General features: G+C 46.6%; 1 long non-coding RNA gene across 1 annotated transcript; it reads right to left on the reverse strand.

Moving 5' to 3' along the window:
* Positions 1-223: 223 nt before the first annotated feature.
* LOC114487914 (uncharacterized) lies at positions 224-8,928 on the reverse strand. The gene is made up of 5 exons (XR_003683476.2): positions 8,731-8,928; positions 4,470-4,692; positions 3,287-3,338; positions 3,014-3,210; positions 224-317 (listed from the first exon to the last, which is right to left on the reverse strand). It is a non-coding gene; the product is annotated as an uncharacterized lncRNA (long non-coding RNA).
* Positions 8,929-9,602: the final 674 nt, after the last annotated feature.

The raw sequence follows: 9,602 nt of genomic DNA on the forward strand, positions 1-9,602 counted from the left end.
AGTTATAGAATTTTAGAGCAGACATAAGGATCTCTCAAACCAGGCTGGTGTCCTTCAGTGAGTGGCTTCTGGGTGCCAGGCACAGCACTCAAGGCTTCACAGGCATTAGTTAACCCTGACAACAACTGCACAAAGGGAGACATTTTGATTGAGCTGTTGTTTGCAGATGGGAAATTGGACACAATGAAAATGGACTTGAGCAACTTGCCTAAGGCCACATGGCGGAGCAAGCCAGGTCTTGTGACTTCAGAGTTGAACTTTGCTACCACGTTACACTTCTCAACAGCATATTCCGCGGATCCTTTGTTCCCGTAGGTCTGCCAGGAATGAGAGAAACCTGTGGTCAAGCATGCCAGGGAAGTACTCTAGATTCAGCTCCACTTTGTGGAATGTCTCGGAGCACACTGACAGATTAAAGGCCCTGAAAAGTCCTTCAGTGAGTAAATCTGTTTAACTCTCTCTAACCCAGGGTTTCCCAAACTTATTTGCACCTGGGAACCCCACCGCTTTTTACAAACGGGACACTGTTACCATCCTGGAGAATGTGCTGTGGGAGATGCCACACAAGATCACATTACCTGTCTTGTTCAGATAGCGCCTGGCACATATTAGGAGCTCAATAAACATGGGCTGGATAAAATTAACACACATTTCCCCCATTTCTGGTCATCCTGGCCCATTCCCCAAGATTCCTTTCCCTGAAGAGTCCCTCAGCCGTGGAAGATACTTCACATTCTACAGATGACCCACTCCTGATGGCACCCCTGTGTGGGTCTTCTTGGCTGTGCTGGGGGTCACATGGAGAGAAAATTCTGTTTGGGCATCTCCTGAGGCCTCCCCTATTTTAGCCCCTCAGAAGTCTCTATTCTAAGGACAAAGGGAAAGTTCTGAGACACTTCCATTCAGTTTTGGCCAGCAGGAATATGGGTGTGCATGAGGGTGTGGAAACCTCCCATACCATCATCCTCTCCCAGCCCCTCAAGCCCTCCCAGCAGGACAGTGCAGACCCTGAGGTATCTTTCCACCCCTGCCAGCACGTACACCTCCGTTTTCACCTTCCCTGGCACCCTGCCCCATCACCCCTCGCTCCCTCCCTCTACTTTTTATACCCTATCAGCCCCTCTTACTTCCTGCCCTCTCGGACTCGCTTGAACTCCAGGCTAGACTGGAATCAGACCCTCACTGGGGACCATGAACACACAGCAGGCCAGACCCCTGCTCAGAGATTCAGGTGTCACTGCTGTGGGATGGGGCTCAGACCTTCTGTACCTTCAAATACAGCGAGGTCAGGAACGACGGATGCTCGCCAGTACCCATCGCCCTTTTCCCCGTCCTTTGGTGACACCCCCTTGGCAAGCCTCCCAGCCTGGAGCAGGTGCCACGGTGCCCCACCTGCCTGCTCCTGGCTCCTGAGCACTGCTGGGAAAAGGCCACCACCACAGCACTGGCACCACTATGGACTCAGACTCCCATCTCGGTGCCACCTGCCAGCACATGGAGCAGTCCTGGGTCTAAACCACTTACTATTCTGGGTCTTCGTCACTCTCCCCGTGCTCCCTTCCAACCCCAAGTCTAATGCTTAGCTTCTTGTCTCCTACTACTGGAAAAAAAATTGAAGCCACTGGGATCACATGATTTCCATCAAATTCTCGCTCCCTACCAATTCTGCTACTGCCACCCCACTGCTTTCCTATTAATTTTAGAACCAGGCCAAAATCCAGGTCAAATCCCTCAGCCTATGGAGTCAGGCTGCCAGGGTTCCAATCCCATTTACATCCCTTCCTGGCTATGTGATCTTGAGCAGATTTCTGAATCTCCTCAGTGCCTCAGTTCCTCATCAGTGAAGTGGGATGATGCTTGCCTTTACCTCACAGAGTTGATGGAAGGATTAAACGAGATAGGCCACACAGAGAGCTTGGCACAGGCAAATGCTAACAAAGGCTAGTTATTGTCATCTCCCTCTCTGCCTCCTCCAAACCTCGTTCCATCATTATGAACCTCTCCCTGTTTCTAGCTCATTCCTCTCAGCCTATAAAGAGACTCCTGTCTCTCCTGTCCTAAAAAAATCTCTTCTTGAGTCTATGTTCTTGATTTCTCTTGTCCCTTCTCATCCAAACTTCTCAGAAGCATCCTTTATCAGCTTGTTCCTTTCCTTATCTCCCTTCTGTTCCTCAGGGACGTGGCTTCTGGCTCTACCATAGTTCTGACATTTGTCGGGGTCACCAAGGACCTGGCTAAGACCAGTGGGCACGTCTCAGTCCCTGACCTCTGCCTCCTGCCCTTGACTTTGTTAATCATGTCCTCCTTTGTGAAACTGTGGGTGGCTTGGCTTCCTTATCACTCCCTTGGTTCTCCTTGTACCTCCTCTGCCTTCCCCTCTCTGTCTCCGGGCTTCTCATCCACCACTGGCCCCAGGAAGGCTGTGGGGACCCTGAGTTTGTCCTTGGTTCATGGGTCTCCTCTGCCCTCACATTCCTTTCAGGTGATCTTAGCAGCTCTCATGGCTTCTACTTCCACTTGATGGTTGATACCTGCTATGAGCTGAATTGTGTGCCCCCAAATTCATATGTTGAAGCCCTAATCCCCAATGCTACCATATATGGAGACAGGGACTCTACGGAGGTGATTAAGATGAAATGAGGTTATAAGTTCAGGGCCCTAATCTGATAGGACTGATATCCTTAGACAAAGAGGAAGAGACACCAGAGATCTCTCTCTCTAGGCTCACACAGAGAAAAGGTCACATGAGGACACAGCAAGAAAGTGCCATCTGTAAGCCAGAAAGAGAGGTCTCACCAGAAACTAACTCTGCTGGCACCTTGATCCTGGACCTCTAGCCTCTAGAAATATGAGAAAATAAATTTCTGTTATTCAAGTCACCTGGTCTGCGGCATCTTGTTATGGCAGCCTGCGCCGACTAATACAGTCCCTAAGTATACCAGTTAGCTTTTTCTGCATAACAAACTATTCCAAAATTTAGTGGTCGAAAACAAAAACCATTTGTTTAGCTTACCTTTCTTCAGGTCAGCAGTTTGGTCTGGGCTCAGCTAGGCGGCTCCTCTGGTCTTGGGTCTGTGGTCAGCTCTTGGTTTGGCTGGGCACTGGTTGGTCAGGGTGGCATCAGCTGGGATGGCTCATCTCTGCTCCATAGCGTCTCTCATCCTCCAGCAGGCAGGCCCAGGCTTGTTCTCGTGGCAATGCAGCAAGGTTCTAAGAAAGCAAGCAGAATGGAGGTTTGGAAGGAAAATCTCAAACTACGCAGACATCTGGGCCTTTCCATTCATACCTGGTACTCTGGTAGTTGACTTCTCAAATATCAAGACGTCTTGAACAATGAACTAGGAATATAGAATAATAATTAAATAAGAAAAAGAATATATATATATATATATCTGAATCACTTTGCTATACCGCAGAAACTAACACAACATTGTAAACCAACTATACTTCAATAAAATAAATTTTTTAAAAAAGAATAATAATTAAATAAGTAAACTCTGGGAAAACACATAGCATTTTAAGGTATAGTTGACAGGACTTGACAGATGTAGAGTGAGGAAGGATGAGGAAAACAGGCCTCCTCCTGGGTAGACAGCTTGCTGGACTGGATGGAGGGTGGAAATAATTTTCCAACCACTTATTACTTGTTGGATACTGTTCCAAGCACTTGGTACACACAGAACACCGAGGTGATTGAGAAAATGTCTCTAGAGCCAGACTTGCCTGAATTTGAACTCCAATTCAGCCACTGACACAGAGAAAGTCACTTAAACTTTCCAGGCCTCTGGTTCCTCATCCGTAAAATAGGCATAATAATGGCACTTACCTCCCCGAGCTGTCATGAGGATGAAATGAAATGATACATGTGAGCCACATAGAAGTGCCTGGCTCATATGGTGCCCTCTAAATATCTGTCATTGTCATTATTGTCTAATTGTCATTATTTGTCTCAACCCATGACGTAGGCGATTTTGTCTCTATTTTACAGGTAAAGAAACTGAGGCTTGGAGAGGTTAAATAAATACCCTAATATGCAAGATTAGGATGTGGCTTTGGACCCAGGTGGTCATAACTCCAGAAGCTATGTTCTTTTTTTTTTAAATTGAAGTATAGTTGATTTACAGTGTTGTGTTATTTTCAGGTTTACTGCAAAGTGATTCGTTTATACATATACATAAATATATATATACTTTTTCAGATTCTTTTCCTTTATAGGTTATTATAAGTTAGTGAATACAGTTCCCTGTGCTATATAGTAGGTTCTTGTTGTTTATCTATTTTATATATAGTAGTATGTATCTGCTAATCCCAAACTAATTTATCCCTCCCTCCCCTTCCCCTTTGGTAACCATAGGATTGTTTTCTATGTCTGTAAGTCTGTTTCTGTTTTATAAATAAGTTCATTTGTATCCTTTTTTAGATTCCACAAATAAGTGATATCATATGATATTTGTCTTTCTCTGACTTACGTCACTTAGTATGATAATCTCTGGTTCCATCCATGTTACTGCAAATGGCATTATTTCATTCTTCTTTATGGCTGAGTAATATTCCATTGTGTATATATACCACATCTTCTCCATCCATTCATCTGTCAATGGACACTTAGGTTGCAGAAGTTATGTTCTTAATCACCGCTTCCTTCATATTCCTCCATCTACCATTCATCCACAGGAAGGGAGCATGTTTGGGCTTAAAGATAATGAGTATGGTTTTAGATATAGATGTGGAGTTGCCTCTAGGACAACCAGGTAGAGACTTCTATTCAGCAGTTGGGTTTGTATGTGGCGTATAGAAATCAAAATATTGTAGACAGATAGGGATTGAGCCACTGGCGGATAACATCATACAGGGAGATGGTAGCATGAGAACGGAGGAGTGCCCGGGGCACATTTAAGGAGAGGATGGAGGAAAAGGATCCCGTAAAGGAGCTTGAGAACGAGCAGCCAGAGAAGGGAGAGGGAGGTTTTGGAGGAAGGGAGACCATAAGTCTGAGTTCGCCTGGGGGAGTCTTGGTTTAGGACAGCCTGGCATAATAATTAATGAGTGCCCTTTTTCACTTTAAACAGTGGCCCAGTTTGGAAGATGAATTATATATTCACCCTCCTTAGAAGGTCAAGGAGGAGGAAATGTAGATGTGAAATGCTGCAAAGAGGACAAGTAAGGTAAGTTTGGAAAGTGGGTTCTGTTGGAATTGGATTTGGCAAACTGATGACCTTGGAGAGAGGTTTCTGAGGAAAAAGATGGAAAACAGATTGGATCAGGCTGAAATCTGAATGAGACAAGTAGAGATAACAAATGTTCACAAGTCTTTCCAGAAGCTTGTCTGGGAAGGGAAGAAAGAGACAGCTATAAGGAACGGAAGAGAAGGACTCCCCCTCCGAGCCGCACTCCATAGGGAAGGGATTCGGGCATGTCAGACCCAACAGGGAGGAAGCCAATGGATAGAGAAACTGACAGGCAATCAAGAAGATTGCTGATGGATCGAGGTCCCTGGGGAGCCAGAAAGTACTAGAGTCCAGAAAAATGGGAAAGAGCCTTTTTCTCTGGCTGCGCCGCCTGACATTTGGGATCTTAGTTCTCCGACCAGGGATCGAACCCGAGCCCCCTCTGCAGTGGAAATGCAGAGTCCTAACTGCTGGACCGCCAGGAAATTCCCAGGAGAGAGCCTTGAAGAAATAAAGTGGGAGATTTAAGAAATGGTGGGGGGGCTTCCCTGGTGGCGCAGCGGTTGCGCGTCCGCCTGCCGATGCAGGGGAACCGGGTTCGCGCCCCGGTCTGGGAGGATCCCACATGCCGCGGAGCGGCTGGGCCTGCGCGTCCGGAGCCTGTCCTCCGCAACGGGAGAGGCCACAGCAGAGGGAGGCCCGCATACCACAAAAAAAAAAAAAAAAAAAAAGAAATGGTGGGAAAAATTGTCCCAAGAAGGTGGGTTTCTGGGCACGGAACTGATGAAGGGGACAGCAGCATCTTGCAGACTCGTTGGGCTGTGGCAGAGCATGGTCAGTGACGCCTGGGTCTTTCCTTGGCCATAGACTCTTCACCCCCCCACCCCAAATGCACATACCTACACGTGCATGATTTCTACACATGAGTCAGGAGGCTCACAGCAAACTGATGCCCACAGAGGAGTCCAGACCACAGTGAGGAAGCTCTGCTCCCTAGAGCACTTTCCCGGGGCTTGGGTGTCCTCACCCCAGAAATCTCTTCTTTCCATCTCCCCCAACTGATCCATAAATGCTCTCAACAGCCATGAAGGCAGCTCCTTCTTCATTTTAAAAGATTTTCATAACATGCTACAGCTCCCAAGTTTGTAGGTTACTTTTCGTCAGTTACAGTCAAGCCCAGCTGCATCCAGGTACCTCAAGCGGAGAGGTTCCTTAATCTCATCGATGTGGTGGTTACTGGAAGTCTCTTCCTAGGGAGGGTTCTCCTGAGGGTCCTTCCTGGAAACCCATAGGCCCATTCCTGGAGTCTGGGCTCCCCTCCTTGACCAGAGAGGAACGCCCTTTCCAGCTGCTCCCTCCAGACCCCAGACCGCATAGCCCTCTGGGTGCTGAGCCTCTGATTGAGGATGCTCCTTTCGCTCCCAACCCATGGAAAGACTATGTCTGTAAGAATTCTCTTCATCTCTTACACTTTATCATCTAATGAATATTAATGAGATCGAGAACAGCGCCTTTCATTTATTCAGCAAATGTTTGTCAAGCTCCACGGCATTCCAGGTGGAGTGCTGGGAAAGCAGAGGGGGTTAGTGCGTGCTTCCGGCGCGAGAGGCGTCCTTCTGAGGCCACGCCTGCTTTGTCCTATAAGAGCCCACCCAGCCACCCAAAGAATTCTGAAGAGTTGACAGCATTTAGAAGCAGTGTCATATGAATCGCCACAGAATTTTGGCTTAAGATGGCGAAAGTCTTTACTGCTATTAAACAGTAGTTTATTTCTATAGAAAGAGAGGCCTGTGTAAAGGTAGTATGACGAGAAGGTAGGTCTTATTATACACTGCAGATGATGGATCGGAGACACAGAGAGGTGAGCAGTGCCTTGAAACACTGCAGGTGATCAGTGAGGGGCCAGGGGACAGCCCAGACCCTCTGTCTTCTGAACTGGAGGATGAAGAATCCAAGAGGAGAGAGGAGAATACAGGGAGAGAAAAAAATAACCTGGAGAAGAGTTGATGAAGAAGTGGGGAAATAGTCAATGAAGTGATGTGGATAGAATAGACAACAGACAGAGGTGGGTCGAATCTTTGAATGGACGGACAGCTAAAATCCTCTGACAGAAGGAGAGATTCCCAGATCTCTTAATTCCCGGTGCATGGGCGCCATGGCCTCAGGCAGATTTGAGTCCCTTGCAGAAAGGGCAGCCCCCTGACCCCACCACGATTCCACCCTGACCCCTTTCTCTTGTCACCACCCTGCACCAGCCCCTGTTTCAGCGAGCATGCTCTCTCACCCAGGACTTGCTGCCATGACCCCTCTCCGACCTGCATGCCTCCCCCACCCGCTGGACACCTCCCCTGGTGGCCTCACAGCCGTCTCAGTGACAATGTTTCATTCATTTATTACATTCCATCTTGCAACCTGCATTGTGTGCCAGGAGCCACTTGTGCCAGGCTCAGAGGAGACAATAGACAGCAAGCAGACATGGGCCTGCCCTTACTGGGAAGATAGAGATAAGTCAAATAAGCAGCAGCTTGTTACAATAGATTGTGAGGAGACCCTACTCACCCTATCCCACCTTCAAGCCTGGTTGCTAGCATCATCATCAAGCAGCAGTTGGAGCCTCCCAGAATCCTGGGTCCTCCGGGCTTCTCAACCTCCTGCATGCCCACATGTCCAGGTGATTCTCTGTGCCAGTATGTCACCTCCTTTTCTTTCTCCATGACCTCTGCCTGGACTCCTAGTCTACCACCTCCAATCTCCACCCAAAACCCTCCTCCACATTGCTGCCCAAGTTTCCTTTTCTAAATTACTAATGTGATCACAGTATTCCCAAGATTAAGAGCTTCTTTACAGGAACTTCAAAGAGAAATAGTCAGAAAGTCATTGGAGATAGAATTTAATTCAGGACTCTTGGTCCATAAGAGAATAAGTAGATGTAGACACACACACATACACACACACACACACACACAGCATGTAAAAGAACTAAATAACATAAATAATAAGTTAGAACTAATTTATATGGGGTTTTTCCCCTAAAGATAGATAATAGAAGAGCCTAAGGAAAATTCACCAAAATTGACCATATTTTAGGAAATAAAGAAAACCTTAATAGATTTCAAAAAGCAGAGTACAAGCAATCTTCTGATTGTAATACAGTAAAACTAGAATTTAATAACCAACAAGATAAAAAGCCACTACCACCTGGAAATATGTTTTTAAAATGTATCCTAAACAACTTGAGTTAAAGAGGAAATACAAATCAAGAAAGGAAGATTATCTAGAAAGTAATAATAAACTCTTCAGAAACATCAAAAATGATGAATGCACGAAACTTTTATCCATGCTCTTTTTTCCCTACCACATTTGAAAACCCCCTGTATAGTTTGTACCCCGTGACACACTACCCACCTTTCTCTGTTCTCCTCATATTTCTTTGGCTCTTGACACTGAATTTCTCAACAGTTCTAGAAGCTGCCACCTTCTTTTACCCCTCCACAACTTTGCACCTTTATGCCATTTGCCTGGAATGTCCTTTCCCTTCTTACCTACCTAGCAAACTACCTACCTGTTTACTCATTAAGACTCAGCTTTGTGGTCCCTTCGTCTGTGACGCCTCACACAGAATCGTCCACCTTCCCCCTGTCCTCAGAAGCCTTGGCACCGTCCTCTGGAGAAGATGGTGAGTGAAAAGAGAACCCGGGTCAGGTCTCAGCTCCCCAGGCCAGCAATTTCAACACCGTGTCACTAACACCCAACTCCCTTGTCCCTGTCACCTTCCACCCTCTTGGCAGCTGGCTGCATTTCTAGGGGCTCTTTGCTCTAGGTCAGTTAATATCGATAGATAAAACAAAACAAAAACAGGAAATTGTGTTAATTCTGCACACGAACAAACTCATCTGTCCTTAGCTGACCCCCACCCCCTTTAGGCTGGCTCACAAATAGCCTCCTCTTGGGGCCCGCACACAGTGGTTCCCAGAATGTGTCCCAGAGATTACATGTGTCCTTTGAGATATGAATGGGGTTTTCTGTGTTTTGTTTTGGAGGAAGTTAAGGAAGGAAAGTGTTTCCCAATAAATTTGGGAAATGCTAGGTTAAACAAAAAGTTATATCAAATCCCACGATGTACACTTCAAACATCTTACAATTTTATATGTCTGTTGTACCTCAATAAAGCTGAAATTTCCAAAAAGTGTTAAACTGGTCTCATGTTGAACAGTTTATCAGGGGACTACCCTGGTGGTCCAATGATTAAGAATCTGCCTTCCAATGCAGGAGACGTGGGTTTGATCCCTGATTGGGGAACTAAAATCCCACACACCATGGGGCAACTAAGCCCGCGTGCCACAACTAGAGAGCCCGCACGCCTCAATGAAGAGCCCGCGCGCCGCAATGAAAGGTCCCGCATGCCGCAACTAAGAGCCGATGCAGTCAAATAAA

Source organism: Physeter macrocephalus, chromosome 15 (genome assembly GCF_002837175.3).
Source record: "Physeter macrocephalus isolate SW-GA chromosome 15, ASM283717v5, whole genome shotgun sequence".
In the NCBI taxonomy this organism is placed as follows: Eukaryota; Metazoa; Chordata; class Mammalia; order Artiodactyla; family Physeteridae; genus Physeter; species Physeter macrocephalus.